The sequence below is a fragment of the Xiphophorus maculatus genome, chromosome 8 (assembly GCF_002775205.1).
Source record: "Xiphophorus maculatus strain JP 163 A chromosome 8, X_maculatus-5.0-male, whole genome shotgun sequence".
NCBI classification, from domain to species: domain Eukaryota; kingdom Metazoa; phylum Chordata; class Actinopteri; order Cyprinodontiformes; family Poeciliidae; genus Xiphophorus; species Xiphophorus maculatus.
The window spans coordinates 11,754,520-11,770,071 of record NC_036450.1 but is presented as its reverse complement, the minus strand read 5'-3'; the positions used below and the strand labels follow the sequence as shown (position 1 = coordinate 11,770,071).

Below are 15,552 nucleotides of genomic sequence, written 5' to 3'. Positions count from 1 at the left end.
CTTGATAACTTTTAACAACAGAAAATTTTAGAATTATACAAAAGCATTACTTGAGAATTAAAGGTGTGAAGTCTGATTAATTGCCTTCCATGACATGCTTCTTAACATTTATTGTAATTAATTAATTGATACATTAAAATTAACCAGCTTGTCACAATTTATCACTGTTTCTTTGCATGTCTTATTTTACATCAATGCACAAAGGTGTTTCTGATGTGAAATGCTCACTGTGTTGAAAAAGGTACAGAATCCAAGTTCAAGCAGAAGGTTAATACTACCTCTGCCAGATTTCCTTCAACAGTGCGTGCGTGTGTGTGCTGAATGCAGTGTGTTATCAATCTGACAGATCAGACTGCTTGTTATTGTGTTGAAGAAATATGACACATGTACACTCCACATACAGGCAAGATGGTGACTGGGTATAGTGGTACGCTTTGCTGTGATTTCCCTCAGTTTGGTGTATTTTTCAAAACAATGTTTTGTTATGTTAGCGAGTCTTAAGGACGTTTACATCTAATCTCTTTGCTACAATAAACTGCATCTGTATTATTTTATCATTACTCAATTAAATGATAAGAACATTATCTTTCCAGTAACAAAATCTTTAGTACGCTTTTACAAGCTTACATTACTTTAGGTTATCGTAGTTTTGAATGACTTAATAATTGTTCTATTTATTGAAACAATTAGAAGCTATCTTTCAGAAAGTATTTAAAGCCCTTGAACTTCATATTTTGTTTCCTATATCCATATTCTGTAATAAATTTTATGGGGATTGTAAAGTAAAAATTAAGTTACAGAAGTGTATATTTGTAAAGTGTAAAAAATATATATTTTTTGTTTTGTTTTTATAGAGATCACTTTGAAAGTCTCAGTCTTAATACATAGATGTTTTTTTAAGCAGTGACAAGGATGTTGGTCAGAGTTGACTGAGCAATTGATGTAACTGAATACAAGGTAATATTGCGCAATACTGTTAGAGACAGCACAAGACAAAAAAAAGACAAAAAAAACAACTAGAGATACGGTTTACATCCCAGTAAGACAATAACCCACAATTATTGACCTTTTTCAAACAAATAGTTTACAACAAAGCAAAATTACCTTATTGTTAGAATGGCATAACCACAGTTCAGACAAATATCTATCTCAGAGTCTAACTTCCCATCTATAAAATGCAGGATGTAAATACTTTCTCAATTTATTTTATGCTGCAAACAAGACAGTGCTTGACACCGGGCTTTAGAGATTGACAATATGGTGTTCACCATGTTTTAGCTGTTAGGTCACACGCTGCCTTATGATGTTATGCAAGGAGGACAAATATTGACAGCCCATTTTTGTTTTTATGCTAATACTTGTTTTGTCTTTCCTATTTGAATAACATCTTACCTACTTTACCTATTTAAATGTCACGATGATACCAGTGTCCACATGGATCCTTTGACTGAAATTTAAGAATTTTGAGGATGGCAGTTGAGGGGTTAATTTCATTTGCTTAATTTTGATGTCCATATTTTTAGGAACATTGACTGGTAGTGAGTGGTCAGAGGAATAACTCTACTTTTGAGTCGCATTGAAACGTTTTGTTCTGGGTTGGAATTCCTGGCTCTTTATCAGAGACTGACATTACCCTTTTTAAGGTCTCTGAATGACATACCTCATTTCAATTCTGCGGTTGGTCACCTGGGCTATGACAGGACATTAAGCTTCACAATGACCCGTTAGTCCTAGTGGATTATGCAATCCAAAGTCCCAAGGAAATGGCGATGTCGCATGCCTGACAATGACGGAACAAGCTGCACTACTGTCTCTTGCTTAAGGGCAAATGCATTTTGTTCAGAACCAGGCTGCTATCTATTAATAATGAGACAATCTCCCTGACCATTATACCATGCTGCCACTTGTAAAACGTGTAAAAATAAATACAAAAAACTTGGTTGAGACTAACCCCACTCCCATTGTGCCCCATCAAACTACACAAATAAGGCAAGAAATCTAACTGTCTTTTTTGTTGGCTTTTGTTTTCCAGTAAAACAAAAATATGTTTTCTAAGTTTTAGCACTTTTAGATATGTCATTGCTATATGCATGGATAGTTTTTCTTTTGTAAAACTATATGCTGTATAATTTAGTTTGAAAGAAAAAAACAATGATTTTTTAAAAATTCATTTTCAGTTATTCATTTGTTACTGGACAGCTACTGAGCCATGTGTAGTCCCAAGCATGATATTTTAATGGATCATACTTTATTTTTTGCTTGGATGCTAAATATGAAATTTGATTAATTCCTTTTGACTGTAAATACAGGGGCCCAATTTGCTATGTGGCAAAAGCAGTCAATGCCACATTATTTTAAGCCTCCACACACATCTCACATTAAGGTGTGTGCAATGTTTTCGCAATTTCCAGTATTCTTGGTGGTAGAGCTTTGAGAAATAGAATTCAAACAGACAGAGAAGAAAAGCTATCGTCCCCTGACAATAAAGTTTCAGGGATTGGGGAGCAAATGGTTTGTGTATGAATCCATTCCACAGCAACAAATCATTCTTCAACAAAGACAGATAGGAGTGTCCTTGCACAAAGTCATGGGCAATAAATACAAACGGCCAAAACAGTCAAGCACATGCACACAAGCGAGCTATGCTTCATCTTTGCCTTTGTCGCCACTCGTCTACAAGGACGCAGGGTTCTTTTAGAAAAGGTGTAGTGTTTTGTTGCTCCTGTTTTATTCCACATTTTTAAGGTAGCTCACTCAGCATTGCTTCACAGCTACTGGCTCAGAGCCAAATATCCAGAAATGGGCTTTTCAAACAAAAGGTTTTCAACAGAAATGCAAAACGACAAAAACACAAGCTCAAAGTGACAGGACACAACAACCCTCTTTCATGTCAGACAGCATTAAAGAAAAAGATTCTTCAGCTTGCAAAGCAATCAAAGGTAGAATGTACTCTGGGAGCTATTTCTATGACACCATCATTCTCATATCCCAAGATACAACCCTCTAAAAGTTTTACTGTCTTTGTCAAAGTGATGAGTTCTAGTCTGAAAAGACATATAACAATGAAATATAACAATGGGTAAGATGTCTCTGAAAGACAAAGACAAATCAAATTTTTACTGTACATGGAACACTATCTTGGGGGTTTGGGATTGTGCAAGTAAAATACTTAAAGTATCATTATCAGTTTGTATTTAAAGATTAGCTTAGATTTTTTGGGCCTTCTAAATCTCCAATGAATATTTCAGACACTGTTAGATCTATGCTACACACATGCCTATTGACCACATACCACTGTTGTCCATGTAAAAACAAAACAAACAAACAAAAAACTAACATATAAAACAACAACAAAAACACTAATTTGTCAGCCATGTCAATATATCAATAACCATTACTGACCTTGTTTTTTTTTCTTTTCCAAATATCTCTTATGTTGGAGGTCTGTTTGTTCACGACATATCAGATAAAATGTGTATATATAGAAGTCTCACAGAGTTCAGAACCCACTTTGAAAGCCTGGAGAGTCACTTCCAATGTCTTGGCACAAAGTTTTACTGCAAAACAACATTAGCCAAAATTCTACTTTAACTGTCTGGAAAAAAAACATTAGATTCCTGGCAGCATTACCTTATTGAACAGTTTATCAGGAAGAATTGGGGACAATCAGAAGGGGCTCTCCGATTTTTAAACGGCACAAGAATACATAAGTTTGGATTTAATGGTTTGGGATCAGCAAAATGGCTTTGGAAACAGAAAATTTATTTCACAAATGGTCTCTCAATTCAATATTAGGGGGCTTTTTGGCAATCTATGAATGAAAAGCCCCTTTTTAATGACTAGATACATTGATTTGTTAAGTGTATTTCTTTTAAATTACAGCACACTCTTTCATTTCCAGTATTGATTCTGCCAAAGTGTCTTCATTGAAACACAGAATATATGAAGCTTTTTTCAAACCCCATTTAAAGAAATGTGACCTTATCTGTAGCCACTGTACATGAACCTCATTTTTATACATTTTTCACACTTAGCTGGGTACCCACTACAAGATATATATAACACTTGGTACTTTGAGACTATGAAAAACAGTTAAGTGCTCCACAAATAAAATATAGTATTATTATTACCAATAAAAACGTCCCAATGCTCTGTTTTAATACGTACAGCCATATATTTTGTTACTTTTACAAAGAAAAAAAAACTGCCTTATTGCATTTGGAAAATCTATCTCAAAAGTTCCACTCAAGCTTAAGTGCAGCATTAAAATGAAACACCATGATGATACAATACTTATGAACTATCAAAGATTATATTACTAGGTATATTCAGTTGCTGTTTAACAAAGCATGATAAATGAAGAAAATATTTCAAAAGTGCATAACTTTCTTTTCTGAAATAGTGCTTGAGAATATATTTAATTGGCTTGTAAACTATTACATAGCATTGATTATTAAAACTACCACTTTGTTTAAAGTTATAATTTCAAATTTAAGATACTAATGTATCCACTACACACATCAATAGTTACTCACCATTCATTTCTAGGTTTTAAAGAAGTCTTTATGAAATCTAAAATGCTTATACACTTCTAGATCAATGCCAGTAATTTTTTATTTTAATTTTTTGCAGATCTCCAAAGCCAAATTAAATAGATATGAATCAACAACTAGATTTAGCTGGGAGTGGTAAGGATAAATGCATGCATTTGTACATGCACACAAAGCAAATGGGAAGCTGAAGATACCATTTTAAAAGTTCTATTCTCTTCATAGTGGAGAATCATAGTTGAGAATAGCTGATGAGAATAGAAGTCCTAATCTCATCAGCGCCAGACGAGCCACAGTTCCGTTGGCAACTGTGGCTCAATGGGAAGAGCAGTTGCTTTGCAATAAGAAAGTGGGTCTGACTCCAGCTTCCTCCTGCCACATGTCAATGTGCCCCTGGGCAAGGCACTTACCCCAAGTTGCTCACCAATCTCCTTATCGGTGTATGAATGTGTCCATGTTTGTGAGTGCAATTCGGTGCATGTGATTAGTGTAAAATGCTTTGAGGGCTCAAGATGACTAGAAAAGCTCTGTATAACTTGAGTACATTTATGTGCTCAGACTGTGATCATGAAAATGTTTTAGCCAAAGAGAAACATACTCTTTATAACAAATGATTACCATTTCTTACTTTAGAAAAAGTACATTTAATGCAATATTCTATGACATCTTGGAGGCATTGGGCAGCTTGTATGACTCAACATAACTTATGTATTCTTCTATACAGCAGGTTAAATAAGTATTGAACACATTACAATTTTTCCATTGTAAACATATTTCTAAATGTGATGACATTTTTGAGGGGGAGGGAGGATTTAGAAAGCATATCAAAAAAATCAATAGAATTCAAAAAGGGCCAAAAATTAGCCACATTAAAATCTCGCTACAGAATCACTGAACAGATTATGAGGAGTTGGTAATTTATTCATTATTGTAACACCTCAAGAAACATGTATGTTCATCTGAACCTTATCCTCTGTGTTTCCATGGCATGAAAAAAATATGTTTTGAAGCTAAATTCACTTTGTCAACTTCAAAATGCTAAACTCTCTCTGACCCTTCAATCGTCACGTCACATTATTCAGTAGCTGTTTTATTTTATTTTTTGTCATCAAAGGCTGACTGGTTGTGACCCACTGTAAGTCTCATTAGACTTCACTTCAACAAATGACTCACTTGTGACTACACACACCCATCAGACTACTTGTATTAGTTTGTTCTTTGAAAATTGTGCAAGCCAAGGTGAGTGTGTGTAGCCTGACTGGTGAGGTATAATATTCATGGACAGTTTTGCTTGGACCTTGTTCTCTGCTTTTATCTTGAGTGTATTTGAAGAGATGGACGAGCAAAAGGATAATAAAGAGTAGCATGGCAATTTATACTTTGATAGGGTCAATGTAAGAAATAAAGGAATATTTCTTACACTCAATTTGCTGCTGAATGGGCAGAATGAAAGCGATACCAGCATTTTTTCTTTTTTTTGTAGGCACGGGGGATTTATTATATAAAATTCCCTTCTCACCCACCGCGGGTGGTTCTTATCCTCTGAGCTCGGGTCCTCTACCAGAGGCCTGGGAGCTTGAGGGTTCTGCGCAGTATCTATCTATCTATATATATATATATATATATATATACTCTGTCACATGAGTACTTTAGCTCATAAACCCTATGGATAGTCTGCTACATATGTGCACCACTGCTACATATTCATAGCAAATTGAACTTAGTTAATACAACGATAACGAAATAATAAACTAAATATTTAAATTAGATGCTTTACCTGCCGTCTCATTTACAGGGCTAATTAATTCCTGACCACTCCAGGTCATTCCAAAAGCATTCAAATTTTCTTTCCACATGATTAGCTGAGTCTTTAATAGGTCAGGGAAAAGCAAAATGTTAGTTAAGCACAACATCCAGTTTTGCACAACTGGTGCAAGTATACATGTACTGTCCAATATTACAGTGCTTCAAGAGTGACATGTGTACTTCAAAGACATAACAGGGCTTTATGTACCAGAAATCTTTCTGCTTTTGCTCTTGCTCATACCCACATGATGTGTGTTTCAAAAAACTCTGAAATTCATTGCAATGTAGGAAACATTGTAGGAGAAGGTAAACAAAAACAGACCTTAAGAAAAACATGTGAAGCATGTTGTTCATAAAAATCAAATATGTCTATCTATGGACATATGAATACTGCTCGCATTGTTGAAGAAATGGGGAATCCGCCAGTCAGTGCTCGGGTCATAGTCGCAAACCTCATCAAATTGGTCAGTACAGCTGTCATCCCAGATGGAAATCTCCTCTAAAGGTGCCTCCTCTATAAAAATAAGTGTGTGGAAGGAGTGTCATGGTTTGGAGCTGCATGATTGTGGCTGGCTGTGAGGAGCCAAGGTTCTTTGAGAGAAAAGTGAATGCTAATATATTCTATGACATACAGAAGCATCATATCATCCAAAAACACACCTCCAATATGCTTAACTAAAGAAACTGAGGGTAAAGGTGCTGGAGTGGCCAAGCATGTCTCCAGACATTAATCCTATTGAGCATTAGTGGGGCATCTTCAAATGGGGGATGGAGGAGTGTGAGGTTTCTAAGGTTTCTGACATTCACCAGCTCTGTAAATGCATCACAAAGAAGCAGAATAGAATTCCAGTAGCAAACTGGGAAGCTCTAGAGAACTCTGCTCCCAATAGAGTTCAAGAAGGGCTGTAAAATATTAATGGCAACACAAAATATTTACATGTTGGGGATAATTTGGTCATTTCAACGTATTTGTTAAGTCATTTTTGTTGCCAACAGTTTAAAAACATCTGACTGTGTGTTGAGTTAAAGAAGCTATACAATACTTTTATACAAGCTCTACACTAACTGTGTTACAGTATGGTATCAAAGTGACATACCTTCATTCTTTTACTTATATATATATATATATATATATATATATATATATATATATATATATATAAATTTTCACATATCTAAAGAAAATATACTGCGTAAATCAATTATTTTTAATTTTCGGGAAGGTGCCAGCTGAAAAACACAAATAGGGAAGAGTGATGCTTGATGTAAGCCTTAATGGGAATTCCTTCTTAATGATTGATGAGATAAGAGTTTCACAACAACAAAAACACAAATACACACCAGACCGGACGTAACACAAATAGACAGAAACACTCAGACAGCGAGATTTGGAGATTCTGTATCTTCGTGAAAAACACTGCAGTTGGTTGGAAATGGTCCATTACATGAAAGATTTTATCAGACAGTCGGGAATTCTGAATCTGTAGTGGTCAAATTACAGAACTCTCACAAAAAATATTGGATTCTACAGACATTTGTCATTTGTTTCTCCTATCTGACTTTTTTCTGTCACAGTGAATTCTAATGTCTGACACTTAAGGGAAGACAATTGAAACTAATTGACAGAGTGGATAAGTTTTTGTTTTTTTGCTGGCTAGTAATCAAATGTTATTAGGAATCCATTTCCAGGAAGTTTGTTTTATCCTCATTTTTCTTTTGCAACTCTGTATTACAATCAAATCAAAATAGCTTTATGGTGAGAAAATATTATTTTGCTTACCAATCTTCATCTTAAAATAAACACATTTATTCATAGACAAATTTAGAAAGCCCAACACGTTTTTTTTTTCTCTGGCCAGGTAGATTATGACTTTATTGAGGGCAGGGACAAAAGTGGCTCACTGAGCTTTGAATGTTGCTGATCCCTGTGTTCCATAGCACCCATATCAAAACCACTACCCCAGAAAAGAAAGTCAGGTACGAGTCTGATTTCTTTAAAATAAATATGTCTACACTTATAGTTTACCTGCCAGTGACACCCCAGATGGTACCTTATAGAATAGAATAGAATAGAATAGAATAGAATAGAATAGAATTACTTTATTAATCCCAGCAGGGAAATTATTTCGCAGTTACAGCAGCATAGAGACAAGACACACAACAACCACCACTGAGTAGCAATTATCGTGCTCCTTCTGGTGTCTGAAATCTTTAAATTCCTAATGACGTTTCTACTTGCTTTAATTTGACTGTATCAGACATTGCAATGCCCCAAAATTATATGATGTAATGGCTTACCATACTCCTACCCCTAGCTCCCTGCTGTATTCAGAGAGCCAGAAACTTCAAATATTTGCTTTCAAGTTGCTAATTCGACTTGAAGACAAACATAATGTATACATATTCTCAAAGCATTACTTTTTGGTAGTTGGAAGCCTAATTCATCAAGAGTTTTAAAGAAAATATATATATATATATATATTTTTTTTTTTACAATTTCTTAAAATTTAGAAATATTTGGAGTACATTTCTACATGTATTATGAAGGGTTCATGCTTGTGCTTTTTCATCCCTAAACCACAAGTAAATAGGATCAGTATCACTTCACTAAGCCTGTCTGCCAGTCTTCGAGTCAGTCAGACTGTAATTCATCTGCCAATGCTGTCAGTCAATCAACCGGATGAGCTCCATGTTGAATTTATTGCACGCTGCCTGCCAAACAGAGAGCACTGATTACATTGAGTGCTACTCTGGATAATGAGACAGATAGAGGTTCCCCCACTGCAAACGTTATATGGCTTAAACAAAAACACATGATTTTTGTGCTTCTTTACTTGTTTCCTCCTGCTGTCTGTTTTCTCTGATGACACATCAGAGAGTAGTTATCCTTCATGAATAATTGATTACATTTAGCTGTCTGGAACTGTCTTTTGCTGTGATTTGTGCAGAGACGAACAAATTATGGCATGTTTTGGGGGGAGATTCACACTTTAACAACAATGTCCTCTATGCCCATGATTTTGTAGTTTGGTTTTTTTTGTTTTGTTTTTGTTTTTAGATACACCATGTTCCTGCAACCAATGTTCCTGAAATAGATGACAGTGTTTGTTTTCTGTCTGACATCGTGCTTTCAAAGAGTTTGTATCAATGCTAATTTTATCTGTCTATATGAGCCTCTACGCACGAATTAAATTAGACTCGGCTGTCATGCATGATAGAGGTTGGTTACAAGACTGCAATAATTAATTTGGTTTAAACAATTTACACAATTCATTCACAGGAATGGATAAATAGGTCTGTGTAGGAAAGCATACGCCCAGGCATGTTGAGGAGTCACCAACGTTTTTTGAATGCTCGGGAAATAAATACAGCTATGACAGCAGTAATACCATGGAATTAGTTGGGGAGTTAAACTCTTATTTCCTGCTGTCTCTCATTTGCTCTCAGTCCCTCGGGCTGAAAATTGCTTAAGCTTTTCGTTTCTTAAAACCTTCACTCTTTTGTTGGTAAAAATTAGACAGAATGTGAGGTTAGAAGTTCGAACAAAGGTAAAAAATGTAGTACACCAGCTCTTTTAGTCACATGGAGAAAAAGTAAATGGTACCATGAGTGGCAGACCTTCTTTAGATCACTGTGTTTTATTAAGGGGAAAAACAATGAGAAGGAGAGTCCAGAGCAAGGATTTCCAGGGGACAAAAGTGTAGACAATGTGCAAGAAAGGGAAAGAGAATGGAGTATTGCATAACTGAGTGTTGAAGGAAGGGATAAGATGGAGAGAGTCATTATTGGTGGAAATTTTTGTCTCTTTCCACCCCCCACAAGATGCCGTCCTGGGCGGCTGGTGGCCATGTCAAATTCAAACAGCCTTATGGTACCAACTCAAACTGGAATAAAATCATTATCAACCAAGCTTCCTGAAGTGGGGCTAGTTATGAAAAGTTAGACAACCACTGCCCTACGCTATTTGTATTCTTGTTGTGCTTTGTCACAGTATTTCAAAATTTACTGGTAAGGAACCTACTTCTTGAAATACTAATGCCTTTGAAAAACATTCTGGGGATTTCTCAGGTTTAAAAACAAACCAAAAAAGCATCCAGAAAGAGAAATATAGCAAATAAATAGCTACATTAAGGAGGCAGAAGATCCCATACTGAAGTAAAAGGAAGAAACCGTTTTTCCTCTTGGTGTCAATATTCTGGTCCTCAGTGCAGGTGAAGATTGACTTTTAAATAGAATATGATTGACTCTATCGCTATTAGAGAAACGTAATCTGGAAGAAACAGAGACATCCAGGCATCAGCTGTCTAATGAGCCCTTCAATCATCCAACCCGTCTTCTCATAGCTGACCAATTTTAAAGTAAAGCTGCTTATCAGTGCTTTAGCAGTTGTCAAAGTATATTCAGTTTATAAATACAAATACTTATAAGAATATCAACAAATTACTTTAATAATTTAGAAGTATGAACAAAAAATCTCAATAAGAGGTTGTATGTTTATTCAATAAAAAATAGTATCATATTACTAAAGAATGTAACAAGGCTAAATAGAACTAGGCCTGTCGCGATAAACAATAAATCGATTAATCGCACGATAAATTAAAACTATCGAAGTCATTTCAATTATCGGCATTATCGTCTCTTCCGGCCCTTTTCTCTTTCTGTTGATGACACCGAATGAAAAAAAGCTCAACTCCGGTGCTCTCCACTGACCCTCCTTCCTCATTTCCTTAGTGTAAAGCCCAGCGCACACTACACAATCTTAGAGCTGTCGGCTGATTGTCGGCCCATTTTCAAAACCTGACAGATCACACATTAGCCGACAGAAATCCTAGGTATAACGGTTCGATCGGGTTCGATCCTGCCATGTGGTGTCCAACAATGGGCACAAAATAATGGCTGCAAGTCCAGTGAACTAATTTTAAAATCAGGCATTAATCAATGCTTTACTACAATCTACCTGCATTGCATGTGGCTAGTGTCAGTCCTGACTGAAGGAAAATCATTAGAACCTATTTACGTCACGTTAACGAAGAACAGCTGAAAAGTTACCGGGTTTATCAACTGCGGTAGCAATTTCGCTCCAACTCCTCCTCTTGTCATTTCTATATTCTTTGCATGTTGAATAAACATTAATGTTGTTTCCACGTATCATCTCCAATGTCTGCTGGACTTCAGGTTGCGCCGTGTCAGCTGTTTGGGATTCCCCGACGTAATTTCCCCTCCGGAAACACTGAGGAGAATCCGCGCTTTCTGATTGGCTGCCTGTCACATTCAACAAACTACGTTAAAGATCCCAGTCGGGGAAAAAAAACCTGATTTGGATCGGAGCGGCAACGATGATCTACTGTAACACACCACACAATCTTAGAAAGACCAACGTTTTAAGATTGTCATAAGGGGAAAAATAGGAGCAAAAAATCATGTAGTGTGAACTATTGCATCAGGTAGTCGATGTGCCCATTTTCTCTATTTAAATCTAATTATTACTGAAGGGCAACATAATATACACACTTCATAATCTGTACTCTTTAGGTTGAATGCAGTATTTATTTCCACTTTGGCTTTATGTTGTTTAGTTTTATCAAGTACATTTATTGTTAATGGAGACTGAGAATCCATTTTATTTTTGTTTTTGGTTGTTTTGTTTATTTTGTTTATCAGTTCCAGTGTTAAATATTCTTTTGAAAATAAAGTGTATCTATCTTTGGCAGGAAATCACATGCATTATTACGTCATTTCCATTAAATCAGTGTAAAAAAGTCTTCAGACAATATTATCGTTTATCGCAATAATTTTTTGAGACAATTAATCGCTCAGCAAAATTTGCTATCGTGACAGGCCTAAATAGAACAGTGCTGTTCACAATACATTCGCTATGGTAAAGTCACTATGTAAAAATATACAATATGTGTGTCAGTCTACAAGTGCATGGCAATAGCTGTAGAATATACTGTTTTTCTTTTTTTTAAAAAGCAGTGTGACAGCACTATGTGGACATGAGTTATAAAAAAAGAGTTGCATAAAAAAACAGTATACTCAAACAATCATTTTATTATATACATCCGTTTCATTAGGCTCAGGGCCTTGTCAGGGTTTGCTGCTTCTCTTTAACAAATGACATTATAAATGACATTATAAAAAAGAAAAACAAAAGATAATACTATGTTAGTTGACATTAAAACATTACTGCAGCATTATAAATCCAGAATATTTAAGTTGTCCAACAAAAATTCTAGTTGGAACAAAATGCACTTTTGACCATAACATTGTAATTTCATTTTCAGACACATTGTGGTTTAATTTTTACTGTCAAATGTTTGGAGACATTGTTCAACATGAGTACGAATAAATGTAGTATGTTTGTCACCATCATGAACAAACATGATACACTAGTGACATGAATCAAGTGTGAGTTCAGTAGGACACACTCAAGCTAACAGACCATGTAATACTGGTGAAATGTAGTGTGTGTTAATGCATGACTATGTATTTAACTGTGTATTGCATGCACACTGGAAAGTCAAACTCACAATTTATGTCAATTAATTGATTTAAACAATACAATTGAAATTCATTCAATTTAATAAGGCCTTGAGATGTACAAAGCTGAGTTATTTCTCACACTATCCTGCCTACAGAAGGCTTCCATTTTTAAGAATCACTGCTACGCCTGCAAAACATCCTGCTTTTACATTAATGACTAAAAATAATGTTCTTCTTTGAAGGTAAGGTTATTTATCCCTTTCTTTCAGTCATAAATGGGATGGTAAAAGTACAAGTTCAGCTTAGTGGTGCAGCATGTGTGGATTTAAGACTTCTCTGACCTTATTTATAATGATTGCTTTATGTTGGCATTAGGTTTGTTTTGTGCTGAACAGAGAGAATGTTATTATTCATTTGCTTTTTCCCATTTTGTTTTGCTAAATCATAGTTTGTCATTTTCAAAGAAGGATTAAGTATCATGAATAATTTACTCTTTCTAGATGAGTGTATCTTTTTCTTCACGTTTTCAGCTCTTAAGTATTTTACCTTAGAAGTATCCATCTTAAGTCTTTTCCACCAACTTAGTATTTAACTCTCCTTTTCAAACCATCTGAATGTCTGTTTTTGTACTAGGAATATTCAACACAGCTTAATTGGCCTTACCTTGGAGCCTACCTCCCTTTCTCTCAGTGGGCTTTTGCCTTTCAATTATTTTCATTTTTCTCTGTTGTTTCAAGTGATGTTTTATTGAGGGACTGCCTTTTGTGGGGCTCAGATTTCCATCCAATGTTCTTTTGCCAAATTTTTTGTCAGCATGAATCTTTAACTGAGCTCAGTAGATATTCAGTATGCAGACCTAAACACCAGAGTTCTTGGCTTTATGCTTAAAGGGTCTTGCTGGTGAGGAAATAATTCCTACATCCTGTTGTAACTAATGTTTCTGACATGTGGCGTTAGACACTGGAAATGGTCATTTTGTTGCAGTTTAAATGCCAGCTAAAATATTAGGATTCCTGAACTTTTTAAAAATTGCTTTAACATCAGGTCCAGTAAAAAAGTGCACATGTAAACTTGCCAATTTTGCTAAATGTATTCTTTCTACAGATATGCTGTTTCACAGAATCTCATTCTTTCTTCTGTGATTTATGGCTGTCAATAATCCAAAAGTCTCAAATGGACCTATTACCCTCTGGATAGCACAGGCATACACAACTTCATTTGCAAACAGTGTGTTCCTTTATCAGTCTGTAAATTTCTAACAGATGGATCCCAGCCCAATAGAGGGTTTTTCCCATTTACTTAAAATGTAAATGAATAGCTGTTTGCACACATGAATTGCGTTAAGTGAGCACTTCTGTGTGGCTTCAGAGAGACAAACCCTGGAGGTGTATGCCATTCTAACATGGTGAGAAATCAGTGTTTGGAAATCAGTGTTGGTGCAAATCCCAAAAAGTGTATTTATAACTCTAATCCAAATGCTATGGCTATATCAGTATAAGGAATGATTTTATTTTGGGTTAGGTAGTATCCTAACAAGAAAAGGAAGAGAACATAGACATCAAGCATAAATGACACCAAAGAATGGTTTTAGTCCAGCATTGACATTTTTTATGCATATATATCTTAGTTTATGCAACAGAGTTAAGAATTGCCAAAACAACACAAATATGTATTTTCCAAAGTTGAAACTATTTATGACTCACCCCACTGTTTATATACTTTATTTCCTCAAATGTGCCCCTTTTCAATTGTCTGCTTTTTTTTTTCATTTTTTTTTTTCAATTGTCTGCTTTGATTGAATTTCTTTTTTTCTTTTTCAGAAGAGCACAAAAGAAAACACACTTTGAATTTGTGTTTAAAAATATTTCTATAATTTTGATTATGAATGAAAGTGACTACTAAAAAAGAACACAAGTGGAGAATATCTGTCTTTCTGACAAAGCCAAATGTTTGATATTGTTCTCAGTTTCTTTCAGATCATGACCCAGCAACCTTTCCCTTCCGGCATTAATTACTGCTGTGGCTGACATTCTGTCTGACACTGCCTGTTTCTGCTTTTACTTCACTTCTCTTACATTTAACTTGTCTGTGCTTTCCAGTAATACTCAAATTCATCATTCCTGTTACAAAATATACTGTGTGTCTGTGTGTTTGTGTGAGAGTCTTGTGACACAGTGACGTGCGTCACTGTGGACTTATTGACATCCTTGGAGTCTTTTTTGGGTCAGCTGACCTAAATAGTCCATTCTCATGGGCTGTTAAGTCAAGGCCAATCTTCACTAAGAGTCAAGTGACATACTGACTTGTGTGTTAAGCTCACACCCTTTAATGGCTTGGCCAGATTTAATCTTGTGCATTTTGTGCTAGCTCTCAGAGGAGCAGCTGCCATATCTTATTTCAGCTTTGATTTTGAAACATTCTGGTAATGACCAAAACAATGTATGGATGCCAACTTATCTAAAGCAGAAAAAAAATATTGCACCTTACTGTTGCAAAATGTCACAAAGTATTTTTCTTCTAGGTCATTAAGAGGACTTTTGATTAAATATTTAAAATGATATAATGAGCAGAATGTGATTTACAAATCCTAACCCCTTAAAGCCTTGGTATACACTGATACCATTATTACAGCAATGATACATGTTTTTTTAAGACCATGTTAAAAAAAAATTGGAATCTTCAGCTTCTGACAAAGAGAAAAATCTGGAAACCA

At 35.4% G+C, this 15,552-nt stretch overlaps 1 protein-coding gene across 2 annotated transcripts in view; it reads right to left on the bottom strand.

Moving 5' to 3' along the window:
* Positions 1–15,552, bottom strand: part of LOC102218051 (ciliary neurotrophic factor receptor subunit alpha) — a 202,043-nt gene that overhangs the window by 123,628 nt on the left and 62,863 nt on the right. The window lies entirely within an intron of this gene.